Raw genomic sequence first — 18,148 nt, 5'->3', positions numbered from 1 at the left:
CATATCTTTTGCAACCTCTCATAGAGGTTTGTGTGTGTGTCGGTAAAAGCCCAAACATTAGATCACAAGTTCTTGTTTATATAAGCTTCAATTTACCCTTCAGGCACAAACTTAGAGATTTCCAAATACACGGATGCTTGGCACTATCCAAATTCAATTTGAAATGTTCTGCACAATATCTCCTTTAACTTAACTAACCTTGTATTGTTCAAATACTGCATAGCTTGTTTTGATTGCCAAACTCCTTTGCTAACTTTGCAATCATTAACAAAAGTTAATTTGAGCACAAATAATTTTAATCCTACAAATTGTCAAATATTCTAAAGAAGTATTTTATGCATTTTATTAAACACATGCATCTGATTAAAGATATTTATTATGCAAAGTTTATTGTAGAAACTCTACTAAAAGAAAAAAAAATATCCTGATGTGATTTCCTAAGCACTTGGAGATCCTAAAATCTATATAAATGCATCACCAACTGCAAAAATATTAAGAACCATAGTGTATCCAACCACAGAAAAACGTATGGGAGGAAGATAGAGGGCCCAAGAAACAAAACAAGGTTTGCCTAACCTAGTCACCAAAGAATACTCCCTTCAGAGGGCAAGAGTTTGGAATTCATACAGCAGAACCCTCTGAATCCCTGAGGAATGTAGTGTCTGAGATCATGTAATGTTTCGGTTTGCTTCCAAGGGCACAACCTACAGCAACAGTTCTGTCCCAAGAAATGATTTTAATTAGATTCAGGCAGAGATTATTACTGTGCTTGTCTTCCAAAAAAGAATTGTACCAAAACTAACATTAAGCATTTCTCCAAGATTTCACAGATTATACATTTATCTAAACTGAACATATACATGTAATAGTAGTATAGTTACATTAAAGTTACAGCGAAAGAAAACTGAAACCCTGCAGAAAGCTTCTTGACCCTAATCTGTACTATACCCTTTCTTACCCTATTTGATCACAATGAGGAACAGTGCCACTGGGAAATTAATGCTGCATTTAAACTAAATTATTTGCTCTTTTTGGTGTTTAACATACTATGGCTTTCAGACAAAGCGTGCTGTGTCATGTGCCCTCCAAGAACCATGAAACCCTGAGTCTGTGGAGTTGTCATGGAAGGACCTCCACTATCTCCTGAACAGGGAAGGAATATATGGTGTGGGGGTTCATTCCTCTGAGCCTTCCCTCCCCACTCGTCTCCTTTTTGCCTACCACTCACTACTTCCCTGTTTGCCTCACAGCAGAGAGAAACATAGGGCCTTGAGTTACTAACTTGTATATTATAGGAGTAATATGGACCAACACTTCAAACAAGTTAGTGTCCTGATTTTTATTGCTGTTGTTACTTTTCTTTTAAACTTCGATATTTGACATATGGTGAAACTCTCCTACTCCACTGCACCATATCTTGCCCTCTGAGGACTAAAAACTGATTTGAGGTGAGCAGTGGTACAAATCTTGAAAAACAGGCTGCTGTCCTTGTGAGAGCACAGTGCAACAGTGGATTTTCCAAGATACATGGCAGCATATGTCAATCTATCTCAGAATAGAACTATGTCTAAAATATGCACTATGCATATGCAAGTAACAGCATGTAGGAGAGGTTTTGGTCTGGACACATTTTACTACTGGATTTATATGGGCATGAGGTAACACCTACTTTTCATCTTCAAAGAGCAAATCCATGTGCATAATTGAAACAAGTCCTTATTCTGCACACTATAAATATGCACCAGATGTATCTTTTATAAATATACATTTTGCAGCATGGAGGGATTTTGCTAGTACCTGAGAGTTATGACAGCCGTGCTCCAAGGAGAAATAAAGATGAAGTGCTTTCCATACTAGGAAATGGCACGTCCTAGTCATGGTCACAGGCAAGTCTGTAAGTACAGTAAACAGTTACATTATCACCTTATTGATTTACACTGTGTAATATGATGGTTTGATTGCTGTAAACAGGAATCATGTCACTGAAATAACAAACAAGATTGATTAGACTGAACCACATACATTGTAATTTCCACTGGCTGCTAGGGTTATTTTAATGTACAGTCACTGAGCATGGGGTTATGATCAGCTGTTGTCAATGATATAGCAGGAGCCCAACCTTTCTGAGCCTCCTTTGAGGCCCCTGTACACACTCCTCTTACTAAATAACCACCAACCCCTTCACAATATGGACCATTATCAGGAATGCTTATTGAAAGAGCTGGATAACACAATCAATTCGTTTAATTTATATGCAAACATTAGATCTCTGCAATGCTCCACAACAGAAGGCCAAATATGGCCCCTCTCCTCAAAAGGTCCAGGTGACCTGATAAGTAAGTCTGTGTTCGTTACAAAAATATCCAGTGTTTACTCCAAGAGATGCAAAATGAACTGATGATAAAACAAAAAGCAGCCTCAAACCTTTCTTGGATGTTTATTCTTTCATTTGTGTATCTCCTAAAAAGCCTGTTTTCACTTAATATATAAAAATCTTGTGAACCAATTACAAACAAGTAAAAGTCCAACAGATGCAAACAAAGAGCTGAGGTCTTTTTCACCATATGTTTCAACTTAGTCTAATTCCTTCATTAGGTGGACAGAAAGCATTATATTGTGCTTCTAACTAACCTAGAGCTATCATAGAAATACATCTAATAACTTAAGAGACAGTTTGTTATATTCTTAACAAGCAGTTAGTCAGGTTAGCCAGGATTTGTATTCATTCAGACTAAGAACTGCATTATTTTATTATTCTCTTTTCTAAGTGCCCTCTAGTGTTCACAGATATGTATTGTATTTATGCCTTACTGCTCTATTCAGCACTAGACTTGCACAGATATGTCAAATAATCTCAATTCTTGGCATTTACCCATTTAGACACCTCTGTAATGTGATTTTTATTTACGGTTTCTTTTAAAGCAAGTCATTCATCTTCCCTTTAGTAGCAAAGTTGTCGACATATTTTGGTCCCCACAATGTAACGTTATTGTTGTTGTGGAGCCTTGGTATTAATCACAAACGCTCCTTCTTGACTCCTGTTGTTTTTCTAAACTCTCAAGTAATAGTATCCAAATAGTACTATAATTCTGTAAGACCATAAACATACGGGGGACCTCATAGGACAATATTTAACTCAGTAAATCGTTAAACAAAAACACATACAATTTAACTTTTCTGAGGGCTTTCCCTTCCATGTTGCTGGGATCATTTAAAACTTGAGAACATTATAAGCAAATTCCTTTTCCATAGGAGATTCAGCCATTACTTTCCATTTCACTAACCCTGTTCTCTGTCGCAGACTCTGTGTGAGTGTACATGACATGTGGTGGAGGTATTGCAGGTGTGTTTTTCCCAAATTCGGTGTGTTGTGCAACTCAGTCTCGAGTGGTTAATATTGTACAGGAGTCTGGGTAAAACTGCTTTCTACATGGATTTTGGATTCTTCTTTACCATCTGCAAGTAATCAATGGAGATGCCAGGGATATTGTATAAAACTAGTTTGTGGTAGTGAAAAATGTACAGATTGGTGGAAGTGGAACACACACACCCCCTTCCACTGTCCTTCCTTTTCTTCTTTTCTCTACTTCTCCCTTCCTATCCTCCACTGCTGCCCTAGGAGCAGCATACTGTGGCATGATTGAACTGATGCCAGGCCAGAACCAATCATAGTGTGTTTGGACTACAGAACACTGCAGTTTGGGTTTCAGGAAATGGAGTCAAATCAACTTCTGCAGGTTTACTTCAAGGTTCAAATTCAACTACCTTCAACCTCCAAGGGTTTCTTCCCGCATAGTTGTCCCTTCCTTACCTCCTGCTCCCTACAAGAAACTCTCCTTTAGTTTTCATTGGGTAGCAGTTGTGGCAGTGGATGTATTAGGTTTTATTGTTTTGAGGAGGTATGTGTTAGAGAGATCTACAACAGTAAGCTTGCCAGCTTCCCAGCTGTGTGAACATCTTTAGTTCATGTTTGCCAAGCTTTCATTAGCGTTGGCTGATGTTCATGAACTCCCTTGGCCCCAAGGATCAGTTCAGACAGGTCTGATGTAAAGATTGTGTACAGCTCCAATTGTGACATTGTGCATAAATGGTGAGATTTGGTCATCAGAAGATGACCCTCTCTCCTTCCTGTTATTTTCTTTGGCCTCTATCTTTCCCCTCACTTCTTTTCTCCCGTGTGTGTGTGTGTGTGTGTGTGTGCTGGGACTGTGGATTTGGAATTAGATCTCCTTTTCCGCACCCACCCGCCCACCCACCACTCCCTTTTTTCCTTCTTTCTTCATTCTGCCTTTTCCTCCTTCTCTGCTGGTGAGGGTTGGTGGGGTTGTGTTATCAGAAGCAAACCCACCTACCTCCTCTCCCTTGTTTCCATAACTGATTTCTAATGGTTAAAATGAATGGTTCCACAAATATCGTCATCAAGAGACAATGTGCACTGAGATATTCATACAACCTAGCTATGGCTGTTACAGAATTAAATACTTGTTACATTAAAAATTAATACAAAGGCTGAATTTACTTTGATCAGCAGCACTCAAGGGCTTATAGGGTAGCAACAAAGCACTTTTCCATGTTTAGGATGTGACTGTTTACATTCAAAATTATCTTTGAGCATGTAGCTCCCAGCTGAGTCAATGGGAGCTCTGTGCACAGAGAACATACAGGAGTCGACCTGAAGTATGTTTTACATGAAATGCAGTATGCATCTGGGGATCTTTTTGGAATCAGCTAGGGAATATAATTTCTTTTATATAAGTCTCTCAAAATATTTTATAGACTTAATAATATCATTATTTGTACAGCACGGCAGAAATACATTGTATTTGTGGAGGGCAGGGACTTATGAAGATGGAAATTCTCCCCTTTCAAATCCTTTCTCAAGACTCATGTCTGCTGCAGTGGCACCAGAAATCAGCTAATGTACGAGAGCCTGACTGAGAGGCAGTTTGGAAAAGTCAATATTTATGCATGCATTTAAAAAAAAAGTAGATTAATCCATAGACAGAGCACATCTAATGTCAGCAATTAAAATTGTATGCATGTATATCACAACTGGAAGACCAGACAACTGCCCCCTTTTATGGCTGCTGCCATGTTAGGTTCCAAGAAGACTGCCAGGATTACCCGAATGCAGCTGATATGGACAGATTAAAAGCATCTGGGCCACATGGAGTATCCCATGGCTCTACCCCAGCACTGTGGCTCTACCTGGCTATACTATCCAAGGACAGCGGCAGGAGCCGCTTTTCCCTTCAGGATCATCAGGGGTGGTAGCACTATTATCCTAGCAGTGGGGATATATATGCTCAGGTGAGTGGGAAACCTGGGCATGCTGCAGTCATCTTCTTCCCCATCAGAAACCCTAGGCACATACTTGGGGTGGCTAGCCCATCCCTCTGCTCACACCACTGTGGCTACACTTCTACTTCTAGTGTGCAAGTTTGATCAAAGCTAGCATGGGTATGTCTATCCGAGCTGGAAATTAAGCCATCAGCTCCAGTGTAGACATACCCACAGAGTTCTCTGTTGGTGATGGGGCCCCCTAGAACAGTGGGTCTTGGAGTTAACACCCAACCAAAATGCATGGAGCCGCTCTCACCTTTCAGAGCTATTGTTTCAGGCTTTTTGCTGACTCAGGTAGATGTCCCTCAATATATATTTTCTTCCCCCATGAGGGCTAGAGACTTACTTTTTCTGAAATACAAAAGCTGAGATTCCAATACAATCACATGCATTGAGAAGCTGGGTCCCTATGCCTTAAAGGAGCCCTGGCAGCTGCCTTTACAGACAACTCAGTTCTGGCCCATGGTTCTGTACTACCATCGGTGTGGATGTGGCCAGCTCTGACACTGATGCTCAACCTTACAAACAAATAAAAACTGGGGGAGGGTGTCTCTAGCTCAGCAAGCTATAGAATAAATGTGCAAAAGACTCTGTTCTCCATTTCTGCCTATCTTAGCTATTTACAGATTGCCCAACCACGGTAACTGAGCTTCTCATTAAACAAATGGCAGTATAAGTAGCACAGTGTCCCAAACATCATAATGAGGCTCTGGCTCAGTACTTACTCAGAGGGAAGAGTAACACTTACTAAATCACCAGCACATGGGATTTTCTTGGAAGTGTCTCATCCAAGTACTGACTAGCCGAGCTTTGTAGAGATTGAAGCCCAAAGTTTTGTGGCAATGGGCTAAGCTTTATATGGCTGAACTTTTCATTTTCTAATGTGGATTTGTGATTTTTTTTTCCCAGAGGAGATTGAATTATACTTGGATCACTTAGTACATTACAATAGGAGCCATGTCTTATCTGTCACCGATGAAAAAACAGCATAGGGATGAGTATAATCCATTCACTGTTTTTTGGATGCAAAGTACACTGGAAGGTGTCACAAATCCATGGAATGTCCCTGAGTGCTGCATTTTGCATTTGGATCTCTTTGGAAGGTGTATAAAATTACATGTAGGCAGACAGTTCCCTACTGAATGTGCAATGGAAGAGCTTCCCACAGCCACATGGAATATATTGTGCTCATGAAATGTGCTCCTGATACACTCGTTCAGGGAGGAACATGTGAATAGCTGGTGAGTAGGGCTAAACCCACCCACATTTGGGGCTTGTCTATGCTGGCAATTTACAGTGCTGCAACTTTCTCACTCGAGGGGTGAAAAAACACACCCCTGAGCACAGCAAGTTTCAGCGCTGTAAAGGGCCAGTCTAGACAGTGCCCCAGTGCTGGGACCGTGCTCCCAGCGCTGGTAGCTATGCCCCTCATGGAGGTGGGTTTTTTTAGATCACTGGTGCTCTGCCGTGACTACACAAGCCACGTTAAAGTGCTGCCACGGCAGCGCTTTAGCATTGCCAGTGTAGACTAGCCCTTGGTCAAACCAGGGCCCATTTTCCTTCTCTTTCATCACAGCCATGTTAGATGTGTGCATCTGAAGGGAGGGTGGCAAGAGTTTGCAGAAGAATGGCATTTATTAGCATCTCACATATATGTATGATTTCATTTTTGGGTGGTATGAATTAAGCTTATTTACCTGATAGCAGTGTTGATCCCAAGGAATCATGCACCAGTGGGTAAGAACAAAGCACAAGCAATATAATTCTGTATGGCTCCATCACAGCTGAGAAGACACTGATTTCCTGGAAACAAAATTTTCTCTCAGCAAGTCTCCTCCAAGGGTTAAACTTGTGGTCTCTGGGGGCATAGAATATCAGGGTTGGAAGGGACCTGAGGAGATCATCTAGTCCAACAAAGCAGGACCAATCCCCAATTTTTGCCCCAGATCCCTAAATGGCCCCCTCAAGGATTGAACTCACAACCACCCTGGGTTTAGGAGGCCAACGCTCAAACCACTGAGCTATCCCAGACCAGGGCCGCAGACTTGGAGGGCTCAGACTAGCGGTCTAAAAATAGCAGTGTGAATGGTGTTTTGATGTTGCAGCTTGGGCTGGAGCTCAGGTTCCGAAGACGGGGGTCTGAACCTCAGAGCCTGAGCTCCAGCCCGAGCCACATCATCTACACAGCTATTTTCAGAGCACTAGTGAGAGCCCTGCTAACACAAGTCTGTGGACCTAGGACTCCCAGACGCAGTGTAGACCTGCCCTGTAGCACCTGATGAAGAAATACATTACCTAAAGACACTTGGGCCCCAATGATGCAAACACTCATGTACATGTTCAACTTTATTGCCATGTGTAGTCCCATTCATTCACAGGATTGGGGCCTTTGGCCTGATTCTCATTTACCCTGATTCTTGGCAGTTTGAAAGGGTCACAAAGTGAGTGTAAATTACCTTAAGAACCCTTTACAAGGCTGCCCTGGTACAGATGTGTGTCTTCAAAAGGAAAAAGGCATGTTCTTAACTCATGTTAATTGACACCTGATAACAAACACAAGGTAAAATCCTAGGGAAGAAAACAAAGTCAGTAGTTTTCACATGAGTTAGCAGGTCAAGTGAAAGTCTGTAGGGGAGCCTTGGATTTATCTCAACTTGCTAACTCATGTTAAAACTAAGAACTGCCTTATCTTCCCTAGGGCTTTACCTTGTGTTAGTGACCACAGGTTAGCTAACTTGAGTTAAGAACACACCGGCATTTGTGTAAATAAGAATTAGGCCCACTGGTCTCTTGTTCAACAGTAGTTAAACGAGTCTGAATGAATTCTCTACCTATATAATAACAGGTAGGTCTTTTGACTTTAGGACAGAACTAAAGTCTTTTATAAATAAAACATAATAATTTGGAAATAACAGCTCACTAACTCCGTGCATGCTTTATTGTTTAGCTTCCTTTTAACTATGTACACGAGTCATCCTTAAAAAACTTGCCATAGCTAATGTAATTTGGATTTGTAGCAGAGCTGCCTGGAAGATGGGGATGGAGTGGGGAAATAGCCTTCCCTCTCCTCCCTTTTTTGTTGAAGTTTTCATTAGAAATTTGCAGACAGCTCTAATTTGCAGAATCCTAGGGAACAGGGATATTTAGATAATGCTGTAATACAGCAGTAACATAGCTATTTAAGAAAATACAAATATTCTTCCAAGGGTAGCCAATGCATTTTACTTTGAATAGGGACAAAACTGGAGAGAATTATGACCTGAAACCATTCTGAAACCATATGACCAGTAAAGTAGGGCTGACCAATGTCCAGTCCAATATAATCAACAAGACACGATGAAAAGCAAAAACCACATAGCAGGCATAACTCCAGTGAATGTAGGATCAGCCCCAAAACTATATATTTTTCCACACTGCTGACTCATTGTGTGACATAGCAAGTTACTTCACATTTCTGGGTCTCAGTTTCCTGCATCCATAAAATAGAGAAAATAAAATGCACTGTGCAGATGTGTTCTGAGGACTAATTAATGTTCAACACTTTGAAAATATAAAGCACCATAGCACATATCTAATAAGGCCAGCTTGTCAAATCTGGGTGTCTCAAGTTAGGCACCACAGTCCATGTTTAGGCACCTAAATAAGCAGCCTGATATTCAGATGTGCCGACCACCTGCAGCTCCCACTGAGCTCAATGGCAGTTGTGGGCAATCTTATAGTCAAGTTGCTTAGTTAGTTGCTTAAATATGGATGTAAGTTCCTAAAATGTAAGGAATGAGGTTGGAAATATCAATCTAATATTCCAATTATATATATATATATATAAAAAAAGATAATGTGTGTGTGTATACACACACACACACACATATATAGGATACACACACACACACACACACACATATATATATATATAGGATATACACTATTTTTTCTATTCCCAAGCATATGTGTGTGTATGTATGAAACATGTTTTATTGCTTCCAGGAACTATTTACAGGTGACCAAAGCATGTTTTAAAACACAATAGCTAACATTTAATACAATCTAACTGTATATTGTTTAAGCTTGCTTGCTTGCTGTATATGTCTCATACAAAAACTCTGTACCTTTCTTCCCTTCCACCCTGCAGTTAGGGTTATTGGCTCCCTCCCTAGACACATTTAAGGTCCTTTTCTGTTTTTAGTTTGTACTAATGATCTTTTTTATATACAAATAATTCCAAGTTTACTTTAATACAGATGGTATTTGTCCATAGCCAGAAACACTTTCCAAAATGTACCATAGCTCAATAAACTAGTTCAAAAAGCATCTTAATGAAAATAAACAGTCAAATGAAATATTGCTTGGATCAAAACAGAGATTAGGGAGGATCAAAACCCCTATGAGCACCATAACTGATTCCCTTTCACTACCCTTGTCTTAGTTTTAACAATTTAACCTAGTATACAAACGCAGACAAAATAGAAAATTGATGTCATGACTATATATATATGATTTAATGAGACTTGGTAACTTGATCTGCTACCACCTGTGCTGCATTAAAAACAGGATATTGTGCGTCTCTCTAAACTGAACCAGATAAAATGTTCATTTAGTATGTAGTACAGCTTGCTCAGTAAGAGTGAGTTACATATGCCTGTTACCAAAGACAGTGGTGAGTCCCTTGGGGACGCCTGTCAAACATTTTTTCCCATACAGGTGCAATTTCTCTCTGGGGTACAGATTGTTGAAAACTATTTTATTTTTTGCATAAAAAGAAAACAACAATAGCAACATATTGTTGATTATTTCATGATAACCATAATTCCTGTGAAAATGTCACAACCTGTTAGAAGGAACACTGGAAGAAAACCGAACAGGATTGTTTTTATTAAATCTGAAAGAAATACAAGTGAAAAGAAATGTTAATGAACAGATTATCACAGACTTTTTTTTCTCCCTAAGAAGGTTCCATTTATCTTTACATATTAGAGTGTTTTAAAATTAGGCTTTTATCCTTTCAGGTTTATGAGTTTATATCAATAATTGGCTCCTGCCTCAGAAACATTTGAGAGGAACAAAGTTTAGTTTAAAATGTAATGAATAATAATGGTTCCATGTGATAAAGAGGGACTGTTCTTAACATGTACTGCCACCAAACGGAAATTGGAGGGAATAGCACAAGAAGTGAGTTATATTAGGGTAATACAGATCCAATAACCAATGTTTAGGTGAGTCCATGCTAGAATATGTCTCTCATTTGTGAAATAATAAGGCTGGTAGTATATTTAGCATCTGACTGGCAGAAAAGTGGATTTTAGTTGTTGTGGAAATGGTGACGAATTTATTACTGCATCAGATAAACATGCCTAACCTCTCCCTTTCCAGCCTTCTCTCCTTTCCTTCTTCCTTGCTATCCAAGCTTATCTGATCTATGTTGTGTTGTGCTCCTCACTGTGGCAGCTGAGCATATGTTGCCCCTGAAATGGAATTGTTCCCCTTCACTGGTTCATCAAGTATCTTTTCCTTTTGCTACTTCAGTTACTTTCTTAAAGCACACTTCTGCCAAGCCTATTAACATTAACTCACCAGCCCTTTGCTGCCCCTCCTCCACCTATGTGAACCAAATCCACCCTCTTGTCACCCTTCAGCTAATTCTGCAATACCCTCTTCTACCATGAGGCCTGCAAGAAATCACCATCTGATAATGGTTAAGCTGAAACCCACTGAGGGTTGCTGATATTTACTTACATTAAGAACACTTTTATATGTATCAGAAGCATCTTATTACTGTTGTCCCTGTCTTTCCCCCAACTTCCCTCCAACTGTTATACTCACTTGGTTGCATCTTCTCTTAAATTACATTTTAAACTCTTCAGATCCAGGACTGTATGTTTGTATGTGTCTGCACATGGTCCGGCACAGTACAGTTGTAAAGTACTACATGTTGGAATGAAAAATCAAATGTACAAATACAAAATGGGGAATAACTGGCTAGATGTCAGTACAGCTGAAAAGGATCTTTGAATTATAGTGGGTCACAAATTGAAAATGAGTCAACAGTGTGATGCCGTTGCAAAAAAGGGCTAATATAATTCTGCAGTGTATTAATGGGAGTGTCATATGTCAGACAAGGGAGGTAATTGTCCAGTGTATTAAGCACTGGTGAGGCCTAAACTTGAGTACTGTGTCCAGTTCTGGGGGCCACACTTTAGGAAAGATGTGGACAAACTGGAGAGAGTCTAGAGGAGAGCAACAAAAACAATAAAAGCCTTGGACAACCTGGCCAATGGAACAAAGCAAAACAAAAAACTGGGCATGTTCATCTTGAGAAAAGAAGACAGAGGGGGACCTGCTAACACTCTTCAAATATGTTAAGGGCTGTTATAAAGAGGATGGTGATCACTTGTTCTCCACATCCACTGAGAGTAGGACAAGGAATAATCAGCTAAATCTGCAGCAAGGGAAACTTAGATTAAATATCAGGAAAAACTTTCTAACTAAAAAGCTCTGGAATAGGCTCCCAAAGGAGACTGTGGAATCCCTATCACTGGTGGTTTTTAAAACCAGGTTGGACAAATACCTGTCAGGGATGAGGCAGGTATTCTTTCTTGGTCCTAGCTCAGCATGGGGGGGGAGGGGGGAAGGGTAGACTAGATGATCTCTTGAAGTTCCTTCCAGCTCTACATTTCTATGATTCTATGATTATACATTTGTACAGAACCTATCACAAATGGACCTGATCCCTGACTGAGGCCTGTCTGGCCGACTGCAATTATTCTACTATTACAGTAATAATTCCATTCTGCAACCACAGCTATTAGCACAGATTTTAGCACCAGAATCTCACACATATTAATGGATGGGCAAGAGAGACATTGCCCAAAATCATAGGAAAAGCGGGCCTTCTATGGCAGGGCAATAGGTTTTCTTTATAAAATGCAGGTTTCTGAACTTGTGCTTTTACTGTTTCCTGTCAATTTCACTCCAGAATCCTCAGGAATTCATCAGTCCACATTTTTTGAGATATGCATACCATCCATCCTGTGCACTATTCAGTTTTGGAGCTGGTACAATGACTGAATGATTTTGCTTTATATCAGAAAATGACTTGGCTTCAAAAATGAAAGAATTGTGCCAGAAAATTTGAATTTGGACTCGCAGTACTCCAGTTTGGGGTGTTTGGATCCATTGTTTTGATTCAGACCTTTAGAGAGATAGGAACCAACTGTAAAATTCAGATTGAGCTCTAAGCATAAAATTTGAATGCATTCGGATTTGGAGTTTTGGTTTCCTTATTTAAAGTTTGATGTTGTACAAGCTATTACTCCATAATCTAGATCAGGGTGGCCAACCTGTGGTTCCAGAGCCACATGCAGCTCTTCAGAAGTTAATACGTGGCTCCTTGTATAGGCACCAACTCCAGGTCTGGAGCTACAGACGCCAACTTTCCAATGTGTCGGGGGTGGTGCACACTGCTCAACCCCTGGTTCTGCCACAGGCCCTGACCCCACTTCACCCCTTCCCACCTCCTCCCTTGAGCCTGCCATGCCCTCGCTCCTCCCTCTCCCCCCCCAGAGCCTCCTGCATGCTACGAAACAGCTGATCAGGAGGTGCGGGGAGAGGAGGGGGAGGCACTGATCGGCAGTGCTGCCAGTGGGCGGGAGGTGCTGGGAGCAGGGCGGGGGAGCTGATGTGGGGCTGCTGACATATTACTGTGGCTCTTTGGCAATGTACATTGGTAAATTCTGGCTACTTCTGAGGCTCAGGTTGGCCACCCCTGATCTAGACTAGTGCCAAGGCTATTTAACAAGAAAAAGGTAGCCAAGACATAAAAGTCTGAAAAATTGCTAATGTGCATAATCTGTTTCTTTCTTCATAAGGAGTTTCAGTGTGCATGTTAACTGAGCATGCAGGATTATGCACTATACTGGATTATTCTTCAGACCTTCATCAACAGAGTAAACCACAATATCTAATAGGAAAACATTCATAGTATATACAGTCTGTCATGTCAATGATCCATTTATTCAGGAATTATAAAACAACACAGATTTATAATTGTTCTGAAAGGGCTGTTATAGTCTGTTGTGCAATAATCCTTGAAATGAAAACTCAAACTATTATACAGCAATAGGACAGGGTAGCATCACTTTTATAGAGATTACTGGAACACATAAGAGGGATGCACTGTACTGCTCTTTCTCTCTTGGCCTCCTCTACCTGGAAGCAAAGGGAACCATTACCAATAAGGTTTCAGAGTGGTAGCCGTGTTAGCCTGTATCAGCAAAAACAACGAGTCCTTGTGGCACCTTAGAGACAAACAAATTTATTTGGGCATAAGCTTTTGTGGGCTAAAACCCACTTCATCAGCTGCGTGGAGTGAAAAATACAGTAAGTAGAATATATATTCTAGCACATGAAAAGATGGGAGTTGCCTTACCAACTGGGGGGGTCAGTGCTAACGAGCCAATTCAATTAAGGTGGAAGTGGCCTATTCTCAACAGTTGATAAGAAGGGGTGAATACCAAGGGAGGGAAAATTACTTTTGTAGTGCTAACGAGGCCAAAGTAATCAAGGTGCCCCATTTCCAACAGTTGACAAGAAGGTGTGAGTATCAGAGGAGGGAAAATTACTTTTTGTAGTGACCCATCCACTCCCAGTCTTTATTCAGGCCTAATTTGATGGTGTCCAGTTTGCAAATTAATTCAAGTTCTGCAGTTTCTTCTTAAAGTCTATTTTTGAAGTTTTTTTGTTGAAGAATTGGATGAGTGGAACTGTTGGAAATAGACCACCTTGATTGCATCGGCCTCGTTAGCACTACAAACGTGAGAAAAATGCCAGATTATTGAAAAAATAGAAAGCATACTACTGAAAAAGAGTCTCCAATGTGAGAAATGTAGACATGGTATTCTCTGGTAGAAAGCAAATATTTGCCTTGAGTCCCAAATCCACTCAAATTTAGGCCCTGTGTAGACTAGGAAAATAGGCCCTGTTCATAAGTGTGTTAGCTAACATATTTATATACATTAATGCAGACAGGGCTGAATACTTTTTAAAATGTGTTAGCTGGACATGGTTGACCCTAGGCACCCCACACTAATATAGATATAGCCTTAGACCTTGGCTTGAAGTTTGATACATTCATTAAACCCTAGCCTATGCTTGAAAAAGTTTAGTGACCATAGGTTGAGTTTTGTGCTGAGAAACTGGTGACCACACCCCCTCCAAAATGGCCCCCCTCAACTCTCCAACAAACTACAAGACGCTTCTGAAAACACCTACAGAAGATCATGTAGCTAGTTAGGATGTTCCCACTATGCAGATGTGGGAGAAAAGAAGGAGGGGGAGGTCAAGGGCTAACTGCAACATTCAGTTCCATAAACCAAACCCTGCAAGATTCACACAGACACACCAGAAAGACTCTGGCAGAGTTACAATGTGCAAGTCGTAGCTGGAGTTCTGAAAGATGACAAACTTTACCTACTTTCTGTTCCTCAGAAACAACCAAGGAAGATAGAGACCACATGCTTTACCCAAGGTCTTGCCTACACTGGAATTTTGTTCACACTTGATGTGAAACCAGAGTAAGCTGCACTGGTGCACAATAACAGAAGGGGTTTGCTTTAGTGCAGCTACATTGATACTAGTTGTGTAGACAAAGTCTAAGTGCAGTAGGAGAATGTGGGTTAGGATTTCACAATAGTGAAGGGAGAAGAATTTAAATTAACTGTAAACTAGACTTAGGCTCACCTAAGCTTATTCAGAGAATCATAGAAATGTAGGGCTGGAAGAGACCTCGAGAGGTCATGTAGTCCAGCCCCCTGTGCTGAGCTAGGACCAAGTATATCTAGGTCCTAGACAGGTGTTTGTCTAACCTGTTTTTAAAAACCTCCAATAACAAGGGATTTCACAACCTCCCTTGGAAGCCTGTTCTAGAGCTTAACTGGCTCTACTGTTAGAAAGGTTTTCCTAAATATCTAATCTAACTCTCCCTTTCTGCAGATTAAACCAATTACTTCTTGTCCGACCTTCAGTGAACATGGAGAACAATTGATCACTGTCTTCTTTCTAACAGCCTTTAACATATTTGAAGACCATCATCAGGTTCCCCCTCAGTCTTCTTTTCTCAAATCTGAACATGTCCAGTTTTTTTTAATCTTTCCTCATAGGTCAGGTTTTCTAAGCCTTTTATCATTTTTGTTGCTCTCCTCTGGACTTTCTCCAATTTATCCACATCTTTCCTAAAGTGTAACACCCAGAACGGGACACAGTACTCCAAATGAAGCCTCACTAGTGCCAAGTAGAGTGGGACAATTGCCACCTATGTCTGACATATGATACTCCTCTTAATACACCCCAGAATATTAGCCTTTTTCACTCCTCAATCACATTGTTGACTCATATTCAATTTGTGACCCACTGTAATCCTCAGAACCTTTTCAGCAGTACTACTGCCTAGCCAGTTATTCCCGCTTTTGTAGCAGTGCATTTGATATTTCCTTCCTACATGAATGTCCTCAGGCTTTGCCTATCAGTAGTGATAAATCCAGTCCTTACTGTAATCGCAGATTTTGAGAAACCACATAGAGACAGAACAGACCTAGTAGGGTACTGACTCCTCACATAGCTTCTTTTCCTACAGTAAATGTAGATGTGAGCAAACACCTGAACAAATGCGCACAAAGGATCACATGAATAAAACATTGTCTTATTTTTTGTCAGTGCTTTAATTCCTCTTGTTCACAAGTATTGTGCTTAGACTGTAAACTCTTTGGGAGCAGGACAGTCTTTTTGTTCCCTGTTTGTAGGGGACCTAGCACAGTGTGGTCCTAGTTTATGACTGAGGTTTCTAGATGCTACGATAATACAAATAAGTAAGTAAATAAATAAATAATATTGTAGCAAATGAATTTGCAGAAAAAATGTTCACAGAAACAGTCATTTTTAATGATATAATAAAGATATTCATGGAAAATAAATTTTGAATTTGACATCACAAGTATTAATACCAGAAACCTGAATCTCAGAGTTACTCTCATCCACCAAGGGAATATGTCACTTATGTATAATTAAAACTTACCAACCCAGCTCAAATTTTGGATTTTGAATTACTCACAGTTAACTGCTTACAAAGAATCTACCAGTCAAAAATCATTTGCACAAATTATTCAGTGACAAATTTTGAATAATGAATAGGTTTTCTTCTACCTTCATCTGAAGCCAGGAGGGAGGGAAGTGTCTGGTTCCATTGGAAACAAGTAGTGGGCTGGATAGCACAACAGTCTAATCCAATATGGAAATTCGTAGGTCCCTAACTTAATCATGGACCATTCATAAACATAATAGAAGCTATAGTCATTGAATAATCTATTTGTTACAATTTATTCAATCATCTCTAAGTGCATCCCTGAGAGCTTTGTCCATCCAATTTTAAATTGGCACAAGTGATAAAAGTGTCTCACAGTCTTTAATGAATTTATCCTCACAACTAAAACTTAAAACTAAAACAATTTTTCTAAAGACATTTTTGTTCAAAAAATGTCTGCTTCTTGAACACCTCTAGTGACTTGAATGGAGTGGCAGAGAAACAGACAACTTTAGCAGTGGTAATTTGAAAAGATTGAAAGGAGGAGGGTTAAGAAGCAACAAACTTTTGGACCTCCTTAAATAATCCCTTTCACTTTTTAGAGTTTATACTCTTCAATCACTTGTAGATGGTTATTACACATCACTTAGACATCATCTGACTAAGTTACAGATAGAGTTTGTGCTTTCATTCTTACCTCATAACTCACTCCCTTTTGCCCCTTACTCACTTTTGTTGCTCTCCTCTGAGTATGTAACCCCAAATCACACTTTTTATTTGGTCAATGTATCACATAATAAGCACATATCTAACTTGCTATTCACTACTACCTCCCCATTTCTTTCAGTTTTACTACTTTCTAGATATTTCACAGTAAATACTTCTGTCTGAGATTATTATTCCCCAGTTGTATTATTTTGCATTTTTCCAGTCTGAATCACATTTTGTATTTCCAACTCATATTCCTTACCTCTTGAGGTCTCTTTTATTATTTCTCGGTCCCTATTTGTGTTTGCTAGCCCTCCCAGTTTTGTATCATCTGCAAATTTAATTACTGTATTGTTAACATTCACTTCCATTGAACCAATAATGATATTAAATAAGACTGGTCTTAACACTAATCCCTGTGGCACCCTATGAACAACTACCCACCAGCTTGATCCATTGACATTTACCAGTACTCTTTATGATCCTTCAGGTATATGACTCTTCATATCCAAGTAAGATTCTACAGTAAGATTTCATGAAGCAATATAACAAATTCTTTACTGATGTCTGGATAAACTATATATATACTGCATATACAGAATCACAGAAGTCAGATATGGTGAAGACTTAGATACTACAGTAATTAGCACTCTATACATAGACAGAGAAAGGTCTTCCAGTCAATTTTCTCCTAAATTGTCCTCATGCAATTATGTTGAAGCTTGATTTTTAAGTGATCAGTTGTGTGTAGTACAATTTCCTTTTTATAATGCCATGATGTTTATTGCTCAAGGTTCCATTATGCTTAATGTTCAGAATAATGAACTATGGGCATCTGGAGAGAAGTAGGCAAATGTATCCTATCCCACTAAGAACAAGTACTGCCACTGACAACTTCCATGCAAAGATTCTATGGCAATGAGCTCTACTGAAATGTGTATACATAAGTAAAATACCACCCAGGGTTGTGACTGCATCAGCAAATCAGGGTTGGACCTTACTGATATTTGGATAGAAACCTTTCCAGGA

At 39.8% G+C, this 18,148-nt stretch overlaps 1 long non-coding RNA gene across 1 annotated transcript in view; it reads right to left on the bottom strand.

Annotated features, from left to right (window-relative positions):
* LOC142072117 (uncharacterized) overlaps positions 1-18,148 on the bottom strand; it is a 52,664-nt gene that overhangs the window by 5,479 nt on the left and 29,037 nt on the right. The window contains exon 3 of the long non-coding RNA XR_012668397.1: positions 1,798-1,892. This is a non-coding gene — a long non-coding RNA (uncharacterized LOC142072117). The remainder of the gene's footprint in view (positions 1-1,797; positions 1,893-18,148) is intronic.

Source organism: Caretta caretta, chromosome 5 (genome assembly GCF_965140235.1).
Source record: "Caretta caretta isolate rCarCar2 chromosome 5, rCarCar1.hap1, whole genome shotgun sequence".
In the NCBI taxonomy this organism is placed as follows: Eukaryota; Metazoa; Chordata; order Testudines; family Cheloniidae; genus Caretta; species Caretta caretta.
This window is presented reverse-complemented; position numbering and strand designations above follow the sequence as displayed.